General features: G+C 41.4%; 1 long non-coding RNA gene across 1 annotated transcript in view; it reads right to left on the minus strand.

The window, feature by feature from the left end:
• LOC142013651 (uncharacterized) overlaps nt 1-22,349 on the minus strand; it is a 72,964-nt gene that overhangs the window by 38,205 nt on the left and 12,410 nt on the right. Inside the window, exons 2-3 of the long non-coding RNA XR_012645746.1 lie at nt 9,486-9,540; nt 5,804-5,887 (exon numbers count right to left, since the gene is read on the minus strand). This is a non-coding gene — a long non-coding RNA (uncharacterized LOC142013651). The remainder of the gene's footprint in view (nt 1-5,803; nt 5,888-9,485; nt 9,541-22,349) is intronic.

Genomic DNA, 22,349 nt, shown 5'->3' on the forward strand with positions numbered 1-22,349 from the left:
GATACAATAAGCAAAGATTCAGAGAAATAAACATTAAACATCACTGGAGGTGAAACAAGTAACTATTATACAAAACATGCCTGTTGCAGAATTAAGAATATAATTCAGTGCAATATCAAACAGGGGGTGAAGAAAATCTTTAGCAATTCCAGGAAGCCAAATCCTGTTTACCCTGATCACATGGGAATCCCACTAAAATCAAGGAGACTAGCCCAGAAGTAATGGAAAAAAGGATTTGGCCCATACACTTTGTTTACTAATGAGCTGAACTCTGCTGATATAAAAGAGGCAAACAGGAACACGGAATAGAACCAACACACTACAGACATATAGAAACTATCTTTCCTGTTTGTCTCACTCCGGATACAGTTATTAGAGGTTTTTCTTTACACAAAAATATGTAGAGCTTAACAGTTAATTGGTTGCATTAGTGGTAAATGGTAGCTACGAAGTTCATTAGTGTAAAACAAAACCTTAAGGGCTGGTATTTCTCAAGTGATAAAAATCTGACAAAAATTATGGCCACCGTGTTGGATTTAGTTTAGTTAGTCTAGATTCCAACTTCTTCCTACTAACTGATGTTCAGTATTCAGGCCGTGGAAATGAACTACCCAGAACATCTGTATGCTTACTTACTATAGTGCCCAGCAGTTCCAGCCAGCAAGCTATTAGCAAGTTCTTAAATACCCATACCATGCAGAAAGGAAACATAAATGAATTATTCAGTAGAAAAGTTTGGTAATCAGAGACTGAGAGGTTTTATTAAACAAAAATAAATCTCTTGGCATCAGTTAACAGCACTGCTGGCTTTAAGGAAACTCTTAACAAAAGATGAGAAACGAGGTTGTTTATATTCTATCCTATAGTGCCTGGTGCTTTCATGATGGGTACACTTAAGTCCTTACCCTACAAGCTGCTCCATGCCAGTGGACCCCTAAGCTGTTGTAGAGCCAACAGATTTCAGCCTCTCTGGTTTTCTCAGGAATTCTAATTTGGCAACAGAACAACTCACCATTCCAAAACTCATGGTTTCACACATTCCTCCTCAACACAGAGGCAACTAACAGCAAAAGCAAACCATATTGAAACTGCAGAAGTATACATCACTCAGTCATTCGGATATAAAAATCCTTTTCTTGGTTTGAATGATAACTCAATTAAATTGAACAGGAGTATTTCAAATTTTAAAACATGAAGGATAATTCACACATTTAGTGTATATTTTGTGTATGCAGGTGCACCTGCCTCAGAATGACAGAAGTAATAGGCTAGTTTACAGCTATAGATATGAACTTCTCAGACTGCACTGAATGATTGGTTTTGGAAGGAAATAATATTACCAGGTCACCGTAATGCTAAGCAGTATTACATTCTAGCTGATAATTTCTGAAAAGTGCTTACTTTTGAAATAAGAAAGTAAAAGAAAAAAAGCCAGCAAGTGCTGACTAAAAAAAATATTTATATTTATATTAAACCCCTCAGCTAGATTCTCCGACACATCACAGCTTAAAATGCAGTCACCTGACAAAAGCAGTTCTAATTATTACCCCCTTGGGCTAACATTTTTCAGAGTGACTGGCTAAAACACACTCCAGCTCATAATTTCTATCTCTGACAGTGGAAGACATAACCTAGTTTCCTCTAATGCAAAAGTCTCTAATCTAGAGGGCAAGACCCTGTTCCATATAACACTGAAAGGAGAAAATGCAATTTGAGCACAAGGAAATTGCACGCATAGTTTGATAGTTCTACCAGTCTCATTTTTCCTCAGGTTTAAATGTCTTATTTTATACTAAATTATGACCTGGCTAAAATCAGTGTATATTTCTTGGTGTATTCTGGAAACTTTATACTATAAAAGTAAAGGCTATAGAAATACAGTGTGACTTATACATTACGTCTTAGCTGTAAAAATCAATATGATTATGCTTTATGTAAGAATATTTTTAATTGATAGTTTTTATTTTATCAAATGGGAATTACTTGTAGCCAGTGGATTTGAACTAGTGTATTTAATCCCATTATACGTCAGTGTAACTCAGCTGATTTCAAACAGGAGTAATACAGTGATGAGCCAGGCTCCCAAGATTTGAGAATGGGTCCGATTTTCAGAGGGGCTTCTCAGTACAATTTTTTACAGTGTCTTTTTCACCAGTGAAAAGAGAGATCCACATTTTAGGTGTCATGAATAATGCTGCTGGTGACTGCATCTTGGACACAGAGCTACCTATATTTAAGGTTACCATATGTCTTGTTTTGACTGGGACTTTTTTAAGCTCCATCTTGGCTGTTCCAGCTTTATTTTTCAAAAGGAGGCATTTGTCCCATTTGCTCTTGCTGACTTGCTCATTTGGCTGGAACAAACAGGATGAATGCCCAATTTTGCCCCCAAAATACGGGGCAGCATGAAGGGCGTGAGTGGAGATGCCAGCCCCCTGCAGTGGGGAGGAAGGAGTGTTCCAGTATGCAGGGTCTCTGCAGAGGTCCAGTGACCAGCAACAGCCTGGGGGCTGGAGGTTCAGACAAACAGCTATGTTATTTTTATTTTCTCTTTGAGAAATGTGATCTTCCTACCAGTAATACACACGAATCAGATAGTTAGACACCTAACTGCATATATTCGCACTGGAAGCCACATGAACAAATCTGGATCTTTATGTCCAAGTACTTGATTAAAACTGCCTGCTAACCAACATAATGCTGTATGCATCATTTTCAGAAGCTCAGAACAGAAGGATTCCTAGCATTGCTAGAAGAGGTGAAGTAACCTCAAACATTTCTGGTTCAGTTTATGTAAGCAGCAGCTGAATAATAAATTGAACTGAAGCTGATAAGTCAAAAGTGTTCATGAAGTTTCAAGGAAATGAGTCAGGAGTTCTGGAAGAGATGACTCTTCTACTGGAAACTTATTCACAATTTTTATTTCTCCAGATTTAGGCACGTACCCGCTTCCTTGCAGCCTAACAGCTGCTGCTTAACACCTTTCTTCCAGCTGGGAGGGCAGCTGGATCAGTGCATTTCTAACAAATGTCAGCGTGTATGGCTCTTTAGTGAGCAACTGAGGCATCAGTTTCCTCCTGCAGAATGCATATGTCACCTTCATGTCTCATTCATCTTCCATCATTCCAAGGACTATCTGTGGATAGCAGATAGCAGGCAAAGAAAGTGCAGTCCAAATGAGTGAGAATGAAAGCTGTCTTCTTTACAAATCACCTGCTTCTATATTTACATTCAAAGTCATTTTCTTGAAGACGTGTTCACATATTCAAGGAAATAAACTATAGACACGAAGCTATTCAGAAGAGAAAGGTTAAGAAACGGGGCAGATTTTAAATCCATGACTTGGATGCTGTTGGTGACCATCAGGCAGCTTAATCATTCACACATTTATTGGCCATTGGTAAGACCCATTTGATGTTCCTCTCTCCCCAGGAAGTATAACTTCTACCGCTGCTAGGAACCCTGAATCTTTAAATGGGGCCTGGCCCGGATTCAGAGGTAAGTGAGGCAGACCTATTCTCCACCTTCCCAATGGAGCCCTTAAAATCCTCAGGTTTTAATGGGACTGAGGTTTACAGAACAAGATGAGCACTTTTCTAGGTTTTCCAAAAAATGCAGACACATTTTTAATTCTTTTTGTTTTCTGAATTGCAAGAATATTAATGGCTCTGTTGAAACAAGGATAAGTTTGCAAAATCATAGAGTTATCTAGCAAACATTAGTCAGCTGTAACATCCTTCTGCGGTACCTTAGAAAACTTCAAGCCTATACCAGAATGAGGAAAAATGCTTTTTCGTCTGTGCTCAGTGACTTAAAAAAAGATATTTAAGTACTGAGAGTACTGAATAAAAATAATTCACATTTAGAGAAAGGAGTAAATTTAATGTCACTCCATTTAAGATCCTAAATATGAGCCAACAGAAGTTTTGCATATAGAGCTGAGGGGAGCATATAGGCCTCATCTGGCTTCAGTAAAACCGAATGGCAACTCTTAGACAATGTTCTTGTGGGAACAGATGGATTTGATTCTGTATAAATAAGTAATTCAAGAACATAGGCCAAGGTACTACAGACATATAAAAAGATGTAGGTAAAGAAAACTGCACCTGTAAAGAGCAAAAATGTGTTTTGTTTGGTTTTGGTTTAGGCTGCAGGAGAGACAAAAAGGCACGAGACTGGCACTTGACTCTTCCTCATGGTGAAATTCACTTGTGTGCAAAAGGCAGCATGTAAATGTAAGAAAATAGAAAAGGGAAAACATGATTGGCAAAACCGATCCGGCTATGTGAAAGATGGAAATTTCACAATAATAAAAAAAAAATTCTTCATTAGATTTTGATGGGATCCATGTTCACCAGCATGACAGCGGTCAATGGAGCTATTAATATACTACTCAGTGAGATTAAGGCTGATTGAAAGCTGGTGAAATCTTGGGCCCACTTACATCAATACAAGTTTTGCAATCAGCTTCAATGAACCTAGGATTTCCTTAAATTTTGTTGGTTTCCAGATGACTTTTTGCTTATCAAAAATTGTAAGGTTAATTTTTTTTTGACACTCATGAAAATAAAGGAACAGCATACATTTCCCAAATCAAAAGAGCTCATTGTAGCTCAAAAGCTTGTCTCTCACCAACAGCAATTGGTCCAACAAAAGATATACCTCACCCACTCTGTGTTCCATCATTGGCTTTATTTGGAAACATGAAGGACCCCAGCTTTGGCACAATTCATTATATCACCTGAACAACTTAACCATGGAGGCTTTCCTACTGTATGTGATCACCAGAAACACATTCAGACACTGAGAAAGGAAACACTTTTTCAGGTTCAAACATCTACTGGAAACAGTATAAAATATACAAAATGCCAGTTTTTCCTAGTGAATTCTCAATTTCCATCACACTGCTTATGAACTGTAACCTCTGTATGGTAATATTCAGCCTGATATTATGAAGTTCACATTTACAGTTTTTTGTATTCAAGGGCAGGGTACTATAAGAACCTGAAAAATGAAAGCAGTAACAGTTATAGGCACAGTATTAGAAAATTATCATATTTCTGCAGTCAACTTACTGATTTGATTACCATTCCTCTAACTGCTTACCTGCTTTTGCTTGAGTATGATTTACATGCATGTAAAAAGATGTTTTGTTTCAAATTTATCTATTAGATACATTGTCAGAAAAAGAAGAATTTTGTTTATCCAACAAACAAATAAACAAAACCCAGAATTAATTAAGGGTACGATCCTACAATCCTTTACTCACCTGTGAAAGACTTATTTAGCCAAGTATTCCAAAGGACTTTTGTAATATGAAATGAGCCAAGTATTTACGTTTTGTGCTCACTTTGTATAACCACTTTAAACATTTTGAAGTGATTTTACACTGCAATCTTGTGGACTGCAATTTTTAAGCAATCCAAATACCCCCATTAAATAAACCAAAACAGAACACAGAGAATGTAGGATTCCAACAGACTTCCAAAAGATCAGAGTACCGCTGTGCATTCTTGCTCGATTTGAACAAACTAAACTTCAGTTAGTATACCCTCCCCTAATGGGCACCCCTACTGGGGACATTGTTAGATTACCACCATCGACAATAAGTACAGCTGGATATGTAAACAAGACCATAATCTGTCTGAAAGAACTCTCACAGTTTGGCAGAGCTCACAGTGTTGTTAACATATTGTGCCAAAGCAATAACAAAGCCATCATTTTTAAGTTTATTCATTAACTCATATTAATCAAGAAGTTTTCCAGAAATTGCTTCTAAATGAGGAACTTTCTAGAAATTTACCATTTGGAAAGAAGGTTTCCAGATGACTTTTTGCTTATCAGCAACATGTTTCTTGAAATTAATCACTATTTAGTCCAAGTTCAGCTGAAACAGAAAACACATTGTGGCTGTAATGTAAGGGAGACTCTCTTTTGATCACTCTCTAATTCTTGTAAAGCCAGTCAGTTTTGAGGTCAGAGTTCCTTATTAAAGAGGAGATAGCCAGTGCCATCTAGCTTGGCATTTTGGCAATAAATTTCAAATGTTACAAGTTATGAATTCAAAACAATAACTGTATGTGCAGGCAGTATTAGCAAATTAGTTACCCTAAGCAAAGAAAGCGTGTTTTACAGGAACTATTATTCAGTTGCTGATTTTAATTAACCTGAATACATCACAGCCATAGCCATTTAAACATGTTTCTAGATTTTAGATACAAGTGATATAGACTGATAAAAAGTGTTAAATTAAAAGTCTAATTTTGAACATGGTGAAAAAATGAAACCTGGACTTTAAAAACCTGCCCCTAGGAGTTAATGCTAGAGCTGTTCTGAAACTTTGCCTGATTAGGATTTATTTAAAAATTAATTAAAGACAGTAGAGACAAGCAAGGGAGCTATCTTGACCTTTGATAGTTGTTCTTATAAATTAATATTTGTGAAATTTACCAAGGGGTTTTTTGCATTTATTAAATATAAAAGTTTTGTCCAATGCTATTTTTAAATTGTATCATGTTCTTGGTATATTGCAATGGCTGTAGCAGGAAATTACTCATATACATGGTATCTGTGAGTGTATATTTAAATACAGCTTGTTTAGGTGACATTTCAGTATAACTGCAACCAAGGAAACCATTCTTGTCTATCTGCTGAATTCGTATTTATAAATAAATATTTCAAATGTAGTTTTTACTTTCTGTCCATGATTGTTTCTTTGGAACCAGTGAGGTACTTTTAAAATTTAGTGTATATTTAATGTCACAAATCCAGCACAGACTGTCGGTGGTCTTAGGAATCCCCCAACCTTGGAAGGCTGCAGTTGTTTACCTTGTGGTAAGCTAACCTATTCAAAGGCAAATTTAAAAGCCACTTGCCCACAGTTTCAGAACTGCCTAGGAAGTGAGAAATTAACAGTGAGATTTCTCAGCATCTCCGCCAATACCCAGATAAGTAAATCGAGGGCCAGGGCTGAAATAATTCTTACATGGATGTATATCTGTGTGTGTTGGGGGTGTATGTGGCTGGACTGTTGGTTCTGAAGCCAAAGCTATGGATATTGATTTTTACAGTTCTGGAACTGGATTGCATGGTAAGTGACTTCATATTTTCCCACCACTAAGGGACCAGATATATCAATATCTTTGTGGTGAGGTTTTCTTCCACAAAACACTCTAAGATCTCTGTATTAAAGGAACTTTATAAAGAGCTATTATTTTTATCTGGAAATACAGTAACTCATCTGACTTTAGCTATCTTATATTGTACTAGGTAGGGAAGTTACTGTTATGTCTGCCATGGTCAGCAGTGAAAGTAACCAGAGATACCCTTGTGTGCAGCTCTGACAAGAGCTGTCTGAGCTACGGCAAAGCGATCAGAGAGCTATTGAAAGAGCTGGCAGTTGCAATGGGACAGTATCTGTAAAACATTTTAAATTATTTTCACCCTGGCCACGACAGTTATTTGGGAGATGCCCCACTCAAAATACCACACTTGCATCATCTGCTTCACTTTCGTCCATCACCTCAGGCCTCTTCTTGACACTAACCATTTCCTTGCTATTGGTTGCCATTGCATTGATTTGGCTAACAGTTTACTACCTTTCATATTGCTTGAAACAGGGTTCCTCCTCCCAAGTGTTACACACTTTCAGATTATGACTCAAGTGTTCTGTGCCTGAGGCTGCCATCAGTCTAAGACAATAGGTTTTACAGTTGTGATCTGCCATGTTTATCTAAAGGGACTGTTGACATGGAAAACTAACAAAAGTTTATTCATGTCAACACTGAAAAATACTTTGTTGCTGATCAAAGGAAGCAAGAATTGACAAGGATGATCTGCTGGCAGCAGCATCTCAGTCCGAATTTAATAAATCGTCAGAGCTTGAGCTGTGAGCAGAGTACGAAAGAAAACAAAGCCTTCTCCACTCCAAATCCATCCCTTAAAGGCTGCCAGGATCCATAACTGTTCATATTCTCCAGCTGAAACTAACCCCTCCATTTGGCAGGGGTGGAAAATGCTATGGTCACAAAGCCTTCAGTAGCAACAACAGCAGAGGAGTTCCACCCAAGCTGAGGAAATGTTTTTTTTTCCACCAAAAATTTCATAGGAACAAGTCTGTTTTGAAGCTTTTTATACAAAAAATCATCAGTTTTTCAAGAGTTTTTTTTTAAATGAACATATGCTGCTTCTTATATAATTACTATCAAACATATCATTTCAATTTTTGGAAACTGAAAAATGTTGGGGTTTTGGATTTTGTTTCTTCCTCATTGCCCTTATTTCCCCAGAGTTTTCTTTTTTTCCCAGTGGAACAAAAGGAAGAAATGCCGCAAAACACAGTAAGCTATAAACTAAAGGTGCAGAATCCTACCTTTTCTTTATATGGCTCGTAACTAGAAAAAAGCTGAAAGACCACAGAGAAGTATGAAAAAATGGGGAAAATTTAATTTCCAAATATATATGTTCTCCTAATCTTTCACTGCATAGTTTGCTCATGATTGTTTCTCCTGGGAGTTTATTGGCAATCCTTAAATGTAAACATGTTACCTCTAGGAGAGCCAGAATTTTAGCAGGTATACAATCTCATTTTCTGCTGCTTGCTCTGCAAAGTCTTTCTTTAATGTTCCCAGATCTTGAGGCATCAGATACAGAATATGGCCTGCCAACACTGGTGCTGAAAAAACATGCATACAAATGCTATATATAGGATTCATTATTAAGGCAATATGTGGGCATAATTTTTAACAATAATATGATTGTGGTGAACAGGATGCTAAATGTACATCTATGCTGCTACTGAATACAGTGGGTAGGTCAAATTTAGTTATTAAAATATAGTAAATCTCTGATAAATCAGACTGTTTTTAGGATTAGAATTATTTTGGCTCTGTCAGAGCGAAGCAGTTAAATAATTTGTCTTTTAGTCAAACAATATATAACCTCTTAGTTCTTATGCATAGCTTTCATGCATACTGTTTGAAGATAAAATGATTTATCCAGCTGGTTTCTTATATAATCTTGTGGTATAAATTTATATAGCAAGAGTTTTAGTGTATTTATGATGCATAGTAAATTATATTTTAAATGTAACTTTTGGAAAATATTGCACAGCCTTGCTTTAGGTTATTCGCCCAGCCCATATACAGGTGTTTGAATTTCACATAGAAGAGTCGAACTATTCTGTTCCAAGCCTCAGCCTTGACTAGTACCACAAGAAATGGCGAAAATGCATTTCCAATTTCGTCCTTTAAATATCTTGTTTAATACTCACCTTGCTAAAGATTTTTTTCTCTGTGAAAAATACCATCATTGGACCAACCCAGTTAAAAATGGATGAAAACAGTTGCGAGTGACTAAACAAAGACAACATTCATAACAAAACAGAGCAGAAGAGGAACAGCATCTTTTAGAAGTACATAACCTGCATTTATTTAAAAACAAACCAAACAAGGAGTTGGGGTATCCTAGCAGTCAGAGTACCATACCTGAAGAGTGAATTGTCATGTCTGGGGAAAATCCCATGGAATATTGTACCATTTTCTGCAAGGGTGACAGAATAGGAAGAAGAATGATTAATTACGTTCCAACCATATTTTGCTTTCCAAAGATCTAAGATCGTTCAGAACATTCAGCCTATCACAGGGGAGTTGTGTAAGAATTATTACTTATGCCCATTTTACAGACATGGAATCTGAGACAAACAGAAAGTCATGTCCAAAATCACAGTCAGGTTTGTGGCTCTACTGACTCAGTATGCCTGACACTCAGCAAGGCTGCCTGGCAGACTGCATTGCTTAATTGGCTGAGGAAACTAGCAGGCTTTCCTTAAGTCCAGAAGCAGCAAGACCTCAATGGCTGCTCAATACACACATCCATATGCTCCCTATGCAAAACTATATGGCAATTAAAAACCAGTGGCTGGCCCAGGCCTGCCGACTCAGACTCAGGAGCTTAGGCTAAGGGGCTTTTTAATTGCGCTTCAGGCTCTAAGACCCTGGGAGCTGGAAGGACTCCCAGAGCTTGGGGTGAAATCTGAGGCTGAATGATTACATGAATATTAAACATCAGTCAGCTGGTATGGACCAGCTGTGGGCGTGTGGGTGTGAGACTCCCTATTCTTGTCTTCTCCCAGCCCTCTTCTGGTTTTGCTTCTCTGTGGCTCTTGCCTTAACTAAGGCCTGGTTTACACTAGGGATCAAAGTCGATCCCAGATATGCAATTATAGCCACACCATTAGCATAGCTAGAATCGATGTATCAGGATTGACTTTGTTGCCTGGTGTAGATCAGGGCTCTTTGGGCTTGTACTGATGTCCATTACTTCATGCAGCTGTGTGGAGTCCCAGTATCAACAGCTGAGCCCAGAGAGACTGATTTTGCTGTGCCACACAGCAAAGATCCAGCTCTGACAGATTGATCATGGCACTTCAAACCCACAGCAAGTCATGTCTTATTCAAGGATCCTGTGTTGAACTAGTTCTGCTCCTACTTTCCCTGACTCCTTAGAGTAGGTCTGGTCACCTATAATGTGGTCCCTGAACCTACACAAGTAGTCTGTAGCAGAGTCGGGTTTAGAACTTCCAGTCACATGCCTTAACCACACACCATCTTTCCTTTCTTTAGGGACAATGAGACAAGAATCAAGATAATTTTATCCACTAAAGTTGTTCTGTTTCTTTTTTTCCTTTTACAGACTGTGTAAAACACCGTGGCTACATCGACACTACACAGTTTTGTTGCCAAAACTCAGCACTTCCACAGATGGTGTTCTGCCTCTCTGCAATGAGGAATAATCCCTTTGTCAAAAGTTTTTGTTGACATGAAAGCCATGTAGACACTCCAGGTGGCCCTCTGTTGACAGACAGGGCTTCCAGTTCACCAGTCAGCCCTGTCTGCTGAGCTTCTGATTGGCTGTTCTGTCGAGAGAGGGGCTGGGAAGTCTGGCCATTCTGTTGATAGAACAGATTGTTTTTTTGATCCACTTCTGTGTGTGGACATAATCTGTCGACAGAAGTTTTGCCAGCAGATCTGTTCTGACAGTAACTTCTGTCGACAGATCTCTGTAGTGTAGATGTAGCCCTTGAGTCACTAGTCTCAATGCATAGCCACTATTGAATCTGGCTGTCCATCCAGGAGCCAACTCTTGCTTAAACTTCACCTTAAAAGTTTTGCATATCATTTCATGTCTTCTGGTCCAATGCTGGACAGTTGTTGCAAGGGCTATTTCAGTAATACAGCCTTGGAATTTCTACTACTAAATCTTAGTGTAAGGATCAGTAACCTTTCTGAGGCAGAATGCTGAAATTTGACATTTTGACCTTTATATACAATCCGAGTGCTGGTGATACTTTTTAAAGTCACTAAGGCTGTGTCTATACTAGCTCCCAACTTCGAAAGGAGAATGGTAAATAGGGTGATGGGAGATTACTAATGAAGTGCTGTGGTGCATATGCAGCACTTCATTAAGCTAATTCTCCCCTGTGGCAACTGACTTAAGGAGTACTTTATTTGAGGAGTAAGGGGACTTCGAAGTAGCTCAGGCACTTTGAAGTGCTGGAGCTACTTCGAAGTACCAGCTGGTTAGCTGTGGCTACATGCAAGCCGGCACTTCGAAGTTCCCACTTTGAAATTGCTGCGGGGGAGAATTAGCTTAATGAAGTGCTGCATATGCACCGCAGCACTTTGTTAGCAATCTCCCAACGCTCTACTTATCATGCTCCCTTCAAAGTTGGGAGCTAGTGTAGACACATCCTAATAGTCCTACTTACACTAGCTTCACTAATAAATACATTAAGATGCAGAACTTTACATTTTACGTGGTGGTTGGTAGCAATAGCTGGTCTTTTGTTAATCCCCAGATGGCACAGTTTTGAGTAAGCTCAAGGGAAGGAAGGGTGTGACTGAGCTTTCACCTTGTGTGCCAATGAAAATCGGCTTGGGTGCCACTCTTGGAACCTGTGCCGGGGGTTGGTGACCCCTGCTTTAGGGAAATACCCTATTTTGTTGAAGTTAAACATAAGAACGGCCTATATCACAAAGCCTGCAAAAATCACAGTCACATAATGTGACTGTATCACAAAGCCTGCAAAAGCAAATACTAATTATAAATATGCGATTGACAGTAGCAAAGAGATTCAGAGGAACAGATTAATTTTCTGTTTTCTAGTGAACTAGTTATCTAAGATAGGAACTAGGAAGTGGGATGAACTAAGGAAAAGATCACTAGTGACATTCATAGCAGTATTTATAGTGCAGTAATTGAACTGATACGCCTGTAGTTCCTTATTGTTTCTGTCATTTTCCATTTTAGGGCATGAGTCAGTGTCCCTTCAAGTCAAAATAAAGACTCCCATTGACTCAGGGCAGCCAATGAGGTGGGAAGGAGGCAGTTGCCCTGGGCAGGGGTGGACAATTATCTTTGAAGCAGGTGGGGGGGGGCTCACTCCAAGAATTTGGACAGTGGTGAAGGGCTGCACTCTCTCATGATATTAATAGAGGAGGTATAGGGTCTGTGATGGAGGCTGGGTGCAGATTGGAGCTTGGGATAAGGGTTTGGGGTACAGGAGAGGGTGCAGGCTGGGAGAGAGTTGAGTGAAGGAGGTGCTTGTAACCTGGGCAGAGCATTGGGTGCAGGGTCTGGGAGAGGGTATGTGTGCAGGAGCAGAGGCAGAGGGTTTGCATTATGTGGAATATGGGTGTAGTGGGGACTGAAGGATAGAATTATGTGGGATAGGAAGCGGTGGGGGCAGACGACTGGGGCAAGGGAGGGTCTTGGGTGCCAGAGGCAGGCTCTGGCCAGGAAACTTACCTGGGCAACTCCCTGCACACAGGCCTGCAGGATCCTGAGGAGGCTCTTTGCCTACTGTAGCCCCAGATAGTTTAAAACTGGAAACCAACCAATGAGAGCTGAGAGGTTTTGCAACAAGTTTGGAGCAGAGCATGAAGCATCCCTCTCACCTCCACATCAAGAGAAGAGAGCTACATGGAGCAGGAAGGTGCTTAAAGCAGCATCTGGCTGCTCTGTGACTGAGGCAGTCCGCGCAATGGATCTGGTGACTTGGTGGGCTGTATCTTGCCCACCCCTACCTTGGAGTCTGTTGATTCATGTGGGTTCTGGGCTCTGGCCACTGCTGTTGCTAACAACAGGAGCTTCAGGACTTTGAAATTGCTGTCAGAGCCCTGGGGGTGCAATCCAGGAAGTGCTGAGGGCTGATTGCCCATAGCCCCACCTTTTCTGCCTGAGGCCCTGCCCCTGATGTGGGATCTGGAGCCAAATGTCCCACAAACTGTCAGGGCCTGGCACAGTCTGTTGCCAGCCCTGCTTTAACTTCATTGAGCATTGGATCAAGTCCTTAATATTAGCTGAAGAAATAATTTGCACTGTCAATAATTCTCTTACCCATCAGTAACAAAGTACTAGGTAAAATCCTCGCATGCATATATGGGAGCAAGGTGGCTCGTCAATCAACAATCATAGTTATGCTCATGAAATTGATGCAGTATACATGTTGTTTACATCAATCCAGCTCCTTAGAACTCAAGAAAGGTGCTCTGGTTTGAGAGAGACCAGAATCCAACTTACTGAGTTTAGTTCAGCCTCAGATTGCTTAGCTTTTCACACCTCTGCCTAACTAATACATAACAGCAGTGTGTGCATGTGTGTTTTAAGTCAGAAAGAAAGGTATCACATTGCTAAGTTGTCATGGTCGTTGAAGGAAAAAATATGTCTAAGCCATGTCTACACTGGGGGGGGGGGGCAGTGGGTTACCTATGGCCCTGTGGCTACCCCAGCATAGGCACAACCTATGTTATTGAAGGTGTAGTGACTGTCAGTACAGTAAAATCATCTTCCCACTGTAGCTCAGTCAATGCAAGTGTTCTTATGTCAACCTAGCTGTGTCCACAATGGGGGAGAAGGTAAACTGACATTGCAGTGTCACTCAGGGTATGGATTTTCCCTCAGCGTAAATGAAATAGCTTTGTCAAACTATATTTTAAGTGCAGTGGTGAGACACTTGCTGACCTATACTGTATGCAGTGACAGTACATGGAAGAGGGGAAGTTGTAACCTCTGAAGAAAGGTGGGAGGAAATGAATAATCCAGAACCATGCAAACCCTCACAGAAAGACACCATTATGGTAATGGGGGCACAGGAAGAAAGAAGTGTGTGCGCGCGTGTGTAGAGAGGGGGAGTCTTTATAGACATGAGGACTAAGTTATGAAAATTGCACCTTTTTTGGGTGTTTTTTGAAATTGTCCACATTTGGGGAATCTGTTTGGATTTTTACAGTCAGAGTGGAACCCTAAAGCCACGCTGATTTTGGATAATACACGCTGGAGTCTGGCAGGGTCTTTCACACATCTTCTGTTACAGCCTTAGCATCAGTAGGAATGTTCAGTGACACGGAGAGGGAAGACCACTTCTTGGCAGGTGCTCTCCATTTTAGAATAAGTGCAGAATGGATTTTTTTGTAGTAGCAGAAACCAGATATCTCAAGAACATCTGACTTGTGAACTTAAGATTTAGAGACCGAAGACCCACAAGTTGCCATATGCACTACGTTGAGGTGCAACAAATACCTCAGCATACTGGGATAGCAAGTTAGCAGCCATATATGTTATACAAGCCTGACAACAGCTTTGGAAACACGCAGTGAAATTATGCCAGCTACTGTTTTGTTTTTTCTTTGATGTGAAATCACTGCATGAAGCATTACAATATAATTTATCTTTGTAAAAGCCAGAAATAGAAAAAGTAAATAATTTCAAATGCTATTTTGGTCATCCTGTAGAAAATTGCTCTGGTCTGTGGCTTTCTCAAGCTGCCTCTATAAATTACAAGCCAGTGATCCTGATGCTTTTCATGAAAATTCACACACACTTCTGATACTGCTTGTCACTCTCTGAATAGCTAGTAAACAAAAAAATCCTCTATTTGGTATACAGATAGTTTCAGAATCACATATACTCACATATTCTTTCTGAGTGCAGGGCTTTATCATTTGATCTGTGGTTCTAACATTAGAAGATAGTTTAGTTTAAGTGTATGTAACCATTCAAATAGTATATTTGAATTTACTTGGCATTTATAATCAAATGGGCAGCCATGTCCTAAGACTACTTAGATGCATAGGATTGATTATTTTTGTTAATAATTTGATGATTCAGATAATTTCATTATATAATTCTAAAAGGATTGATTATTTTTGTTAATGATATGATGATTCAGCTAATCTGATTATTCATTTTAAGGATTTATTATTTTTGTTATCAATTTGATGATTCAGCTAATTTGATTATTTAATTCCAGTCCAACATAGATAGTAACTTGTTCATTTTGACAGCTGAATTGTCTTACTTTTGGTTTAGTTCCACATTATTGGTAGTAGTTTAGTTTGGTGGTCTGTTTTCTTCATATAATTTTTTGTTTTAAGTGTTTAATAAAACATATTAAGATACTGAGTTGCATTTCTTTTACTAAGAAACATGTATTTACCTTTATAGAACTGGGTGGATAGCAACCAGTCAACCTAGAAGTCTGATCAGTTCCCTCTAATTAGATTTTGGTTCTCACACCCAACTATAAATCCATATAAATTTGAACTACATGGTGAAGCTCCTTAGCAAACAGCATTATATGAGTAATGCAGCTGAAGACGTGCCAGCTAGTGAGGGCTTAGTTTCTTTTATCATCGCGTTAAGCTTTTGGGGCACTTACTTTCCATGGAACAGCAGTTGCTTCTATTTAAACCAAATATATTGCAGTTGATGGAGCAAAACACTGTTTAAAGAAACCATGCACCAATCTGTCTCAGCCAGCTTAAACAGATGATTGCAGAAAAAATTAAAGTAACATAAATAAGAGAATCTGGTGAGATCTTGAGCAAGGAAAAATCAAGAGAACCAAGGAAGCACTTCTTTTTCCTAGAAAAAATCTCCAAGGTATGGTGTCAAGGGAAAATGATCCATCTTAGTATAGATCAATTTTATTATAGGACAGTCATACATTGTTTCATGAGGCAGTGGAAAGTGGGACAAGCAAATTCCAAGTAATTTAATAAGGAAATAATCATTATTAGTGAGCTCACATAGTCTGCATTTTTTATAACAGTAGACCCCCAAATTAAGCAGAGGTTGAGTTCTCGTGCAACCCCCTGTAAGTCAAATTTCTTATCAGCTGGGGGAGCTGGGAAACTGACCAGCGCAGCACTGCTGGTCAGTTTCCTGTGTCCTATGCTCAGCTCACCTCTCACAGGGGAAGGGAAACTGACCAGTGCTACTGTGCTGGTCAGTTACCCTGCTGCTGTCAGGGGCAGCAGCCAAGAGTCAGGCTGCCGCCTCTGACAGGAGTGGGGAAACTGCTCCTGTCAGGGGCAGCAGCTGAGTCAACTCTCGGCTGCCTCCCCTGACAGGAACCAGGAAACTGACCAGTGCAGTAGAACTGGTCAGTTTCCCTGCTTCTCTGAATGGTAGTGAGCTGGTGCCTGGCTCTGGGCTGCCTGCCATTTGTGGGAGCAGGGAAAATGACCAGTGCTGGTCATTTTCTTGGTTTCCCTGAGAAGCAGGAAGCCCGGAGCCAGGACCCAGCTCCCCACCACTCAGAGTCACATTAACCCGAGATAGGTGCAACTTGAGTGTGCGTACCTCAGGATTCTATTGTATTAGGAATGTGTTGCATTTTATTTTTAAATAGAGCTGCATGAGAAGAGGAAATATTTTCAAATAATTCAAATTAAAAAAACAACGTAATTCACAATATTTTCATTTTCATCTATTAAAGAGTCAAGTTTCTTCAGTGAAAACACTTTCAAAATTGAAATTTTAAGCTCAAATAAGGGTATTTTTCATTAGTTTATTCAGTTATAAAGTGACAGTTTTTTTGGACTGGATAAAAACATACTATATACAAAATGAACAGGACAGTTTTCCAACAAACTCTTCACACATGATCTGAACCTCAAGAGTTAATAACTAAAATGTTCACAAATAATGTTGAGTAATGGCTATATCAAGAATTTCATAATCTGCCCTTGAACAATTTGATAAGGAAGATATTATTTGCAATTTATTTGTTCAGCTTCCAGTTTTAAAGCTTCTCCTACATGTGTAACTACCCTAAAAATGTAAGTAATACCTATTGTATTTTTTTGATTATTTGTGATGTAAACAAGAGTATGAGATTGTAGGGAAATTATATGCTTGTTAACAATTCTCTCCTATACTCAATTCTCATTAGTGTGGATTACATCAACAAATCAAAAGGCAAAAGGTAGGTATTGTGTCTTTCAGGCTTTCATGAAGAAAGAGAGAGAAGTGGTTTACTAAAGGCAGAACAAGTCAAGAACCCAATCTCATTAAACTATACTACATCTCTAGTTTAATAGAAATCTAATTTTCAGATGTGCTGAGCACTTAACGTTTCCAGTGTCTTGAATAAGGCTATGTCTAGACTGCAGAGTTTTGTAGACAAAATAGCCATTTTGTTGACAAAACCCAGGCCACAGCCACACTGCAAGTGTGACAGACCAAAGAGGTTTTGTCGACAGCAGTACCCCGCTCGCCATGAGGAAGAATGCCTCTTCCATGAGAGATCTGTTGACAGAAGGCATTTGTGGACACAATGGAAGGCCTTCTGTCAACAGAAGAGGCCTCCAGGATGCCACAGAGGTGTCCCAGTGGACACCCTGTCCACTGCAACCTGTGCTCTATGGCTCCTGCCTCCAGGCCCTCTGAAAGCTACAGGGAGACTGGGGAAACCCCATGGCAGGAAGCTGGTCTGGAGAGCAGCTGCTTGCTGTGTGGCTTTCCACATCTTTACCTCCAGCAGCCACAGGCTCCCCCAAGACCCTCTGGCCCTTCCAGGGAGCTGCTTCGTGGTTCCCAGGACCTGCCCAGGGTCCCAAAGAAGTGGGCCCCCTGCTGGTCTGGCCCAGAGATCCTGGCCTTCCTGGAGCTCTGGGCAGAAGAGGAGACTCTCCAGAACTCATGTGACAGAGCATTAACATCTGTGGCGGCGTGGCCAAGGCTCTGGCTGAAGTGTCTTCCCCTGCTGCAACCCACAGAAGGGCTGGGCAAAGGTCAAGGAGTGTAAGCAGGGCTATGTGTGGGCCCGGAACCCCCAACTGACTCACACTATCAGGAGCTCCAGCAGATCTGGGGAGGAGGAAACACATTGCACCCCAGCTTCATGCTGGACTCAGGGCTTGACATCCTCCTTGCCATCTGGGAGGAGGGTGAGTCTGAGGACAAGGGTGAGGGGGATGAGGGGCAGCAGCAGGAGGAGCCTAGGAGCCTCATCATTGCACTGGAGCCCATCCCAGCCAGGACTCTTCCCAGGCCTCTTTAGATGCGGGAGGTGAGGTTCCTCAGATGAATGCCCAAGTTGTAACACACCCAGGATGTGGGAGGCAGGCATAGAAGGGGTGGGGTGCAAGTATCAGTAGGCTGGCTTGGTCTGGACATTGCACTGTGGTCTCTGCACATGTAACCATGTGTAGCATTAGTGTGTGTCATATGGACCCAGCAGCCAGGCCCAGGGCAGGGTGACTTTCTGCTGCCAGGCTTGTGGGAGGCCAGATGAGCATCAGGCCCAGGGGGAGCTCCCAGTATCTGCCACGGCTGGAAGCAGGTTAGCCACAAAGACTCTGGCATGACACCAGACACATCAAGGGATGCTGCAAACAGCACAGTGCGGCAACCCACAGGTGTGTGATGGGTCCCATGGTGACACCTGCCACCCATGAGGGAACCCCACTGTGGCTGGACATCCCACCTTGCCCAGCTGCCCGTTGTCCAGGAGGAGCAGGGTGGAAATGGGCAGCATAGTCTTTTAGGCACCTCAGGGCTGCTATGAAAGCCACACATGGCTTTGATTCCAGGACATCTCCCTCCCCTGAACTAAGGGGTGTTGGTTGCTGCCGATGGTGGAGACCTCAGGGATTGTGTCTGCATGAATGAATGACTGTCTCTCCTTCCTGATGTTCTGTACAGCCATACCAGCTCTGACTGAGGGCCAAGCCACACTGACCTCTCCAGATGAACACCCCCTGGAGCCAGTGTATCAGGATGTGGGTCCCATCAATGGCTCTAGCACAGTTTGGGAATCCCAAGGCAGTGAATCTGGTTACAATTTGAGGAAGTCTCACAAACAGGTGGCCCTTGCAGTAGAACCATGGCCCTCATGACCCGCAGCGGGAGGCAAACAAATGCACAGAACAGAATGAGGGGAAGGAATGGCTGGGCTCTTGGGAGGTGCATGTCCCCTTCCCATCTCCTACCCCGTGAGGTCTCAGCAGGGTATGTTAGGGTGGTATGGCACAATCCCTCAGGGATGGGGCTTCCCACCACCTCCCCACTCCTCATACCCCTAAAGCCTACTTCCCAAGGTTCACCCTTTAGCAGGTTGCCTCCCATCCTCCATGCAGGGAGTGCAGCCTGAGAATGCGTTACCTCCATAAGAAGGGCCCTTACGGAGGACTTCCCCAGGCCAAATTGGTTGCCCACCGACCGGTAGCTGTCCGGAGTGGTGAGCTTCCAGATGGCAATTGCAACTTGCTTCTCCAGAGGGGTGGTGGGCTGCAGTTGAGTGTCACATCTCCAGTGGGCAGGGGTGAGCTAGGCACAGAGCTCCAGGAAGGTGGCCTGCTGCATGAGGAGATTTTGAAGCCTTTGCTCATCATCCCACCACTCCATGACCAGCTGGTCTCATCAGTCCAAACTGGTGTGGTACCTCCAGAGTTGCCTGTCCACTGTGGGGTGTGGTTGCCAGGGTGTACCTCCCACAGTCAGGGAGACAGTCCTGTAGATGAGCCCAGGGTCAACCTCACTGGGGAATGAGAAGGCAGCTGCAAGAAAATGCGGCATAACCAACAGCATGTCCATGCGGGGCCATGTAAGTCCAGGGGTAGCTCTGGCTGCATGACACCCAGGGACCAGCTGTATCACCTGCAACTGTAGGGCAAGCACAGTGGGCACTGCGAGGGCTTTACTGTCCCTTGCAGGGTTGGGAAATCCTGCAGCAGGGGCAGAGAATGGCTGTCCGGAGGGGTCCCTTTAAGTGTGAGTTGGTGCAGGGCTCCAGCACCAGCACTTGGAAGGAACTTATGACCTGCAACACCTGGCTTACATGGTTCTGGGTGGCCATTTTGCTGAGATAGCATCCCATCTGGCTGCTCTCTGTTGGGAAAGCAGATTGCTTAGGTGTCTGGATGCACTCTGTTGATAGATTTTTTGGAAGATCACTTTGGGAAAAAGCTTCTTTAGACAAAACTCTGCAGTCTAGACATAGCCTTAAAGCTGAAAGTGCTTAGAAAGTCTGAAAATCGAGCACCTTCTAGAGCAGTGGTTCTCTAGCAGATGTACATGTACATCTTCTAAAGGGTGCATCATCTGATCTAGATATCTACCCAGTTTTACAACAGGATACATCAAAAACACTAGCAAAATCAATACAAACGAATAGACATACAGTAGGGTCTCAATATTTGCAAGGGTTCCATCTTGAGAACGCTTGCGAATGTTGAATTTCGCGAATATGACAGATCCCGGCTGCCCGTGCTCCTGCCTGGGGCCCCAGCAAAATGGCAGCCACTGACACTCCCTACCTGAGGCCCTGGGGGAAGTGACGGCTGCCAGCGCTCCTGCATGGAGCCCTGGGGGAAATGGTGGCTGCTGACATCCCCTGCCTGGAGCCCTGGGGAAGCTGTATTAGTTTATAGACAACTTGTTTATTCTTGTTTATAGGCAACATATTAGTTTCACGGACAACTTGTTTATACTGCTTTACATACCGTGCACTAAAATGTAAGTACAACATTTATATTCCAATTGATTTATTTTATTATTATGTGTTAAAAATGAGAATATAAGCAATTTTTCTTTAATAGTGTACTGAGACTTTTATGTTTTAAAGTCTCATTTTATAAGCAAATAGTTTCTAAGTGAGGTGTGACTTGGGGATATGCAAGACAAATCAGATTCCTGAAAGGGTACAGTAAAATAGAGAGGTTGAGAGCCACTACACTAGAGAACTGGAGTTACATGCATGCATGCTTACATTATTATATTATATGAGTAGTACCAGTGTTCTTACCATTGCAATAACCTCCTTTCTAAATACAATAATTAATTTGATTAATTCTAATATGTTATTATACAAAAGATATTTTCTCCCAATACACATGTAACTTACTTCAGATCCTCCTGATTTTCTGTGAATGGAAGGAACTAATGAGGGACGACTTATGTACATTGGAAATGCCAGATACTGATTATATATTTTTGGACCATGTGTTCTCTCCTTACCACAGCAATGCTTTAGTACAGTGTTTCTTAAACTATGTTCTGTGAACAACTTGCAGGTGTGCTGCAAGTATTTGGAAAAATAATACAAACTTTTACAATAAATAACCATTTTATGATAACAGTTATGGAAAATAGTATCTCGTGAGGATGATAGTTTGCAAACACTTCAAGGCAGACCAACATTGTGCTAGCCTCCCCTCCCCTCTAACCTATTTCTATCTATACGGCAGTATAGCAACTAGCAGTGACATGACACATACGCTGCCAGTTAGCTGCTTGATGTCAGCCAATGGACCTGTGTGGCATGTGGCAATTCATTCTCTTAGATGTTCTGCATAAAAATATCATTGTTTGAACAATGAGAAGTCCTGCGGCACCTTATAGGCTAACAGATTTTTTTGGAGCATAAGCTTTCATGGGCAAAGACCCACTTCATCAGGTGCACGTAGTGGAGATTCCAGTGGCAGGTCTAAATATACAGACTCGTGAAAAGAAGGGAGTACCTCGTCAGCTCTGGCCTTCCTCTTGTTTGGTACTCCATTTTTTTCAAGAGCTTGTGTATCTAGACCTGCCTCTGGAATCTCCACTACATGCATCTGACAAAGTGGGTCTTTGCCCATGAAAGCTTATGCTCCAAAAAATCTGTTAGTCTGTAAGGTGCCACAGGACTTCTCATTGCTTTTGCGGATAGAGACTAACATGGCTACCGCTCCGATACTTACTATTGTTTGGTGTCCTGTGGTCTCAAAAGGTTCAAGAAACAATGCTTTAATACATTGTTTAGTGATGGCCTTGGCTCTTTTGTGAAAGTGAGAGCCTGCATATGCTCCACATTGACTTTTCATATAAGTCCCCTATCTCTTGTGAGATAACTGATCCTAACATTTTCAAAAATGTTATTTTACCTAAAGACATTTTAGACTTAGTCACAATTTAGAGATCTTTGGAGGTAAAGACAAATTACATCATCACCCACAAAAGAGGAATTGTCCTGTGTTCTGAGGTGAACCGGCTGAAGCCCACTGAGTCAAAGACACCTTCTTTCC

Source organism: Carettochelys insculpta, chromosome 5 (genome assembly GCF_033958435.1).
Source record: "Carettochelys insculpta isolate YL-2023 chromosome 5, ASM3395843v1, whole genome shotgun sequence".
Classification (NCBI taxonomy): domain Eukaryota; kingdom Metazoa; phylum Chordata; order Testudines; family Carettochelyidae; genus Carettochelys; species Carettochelys insculpta.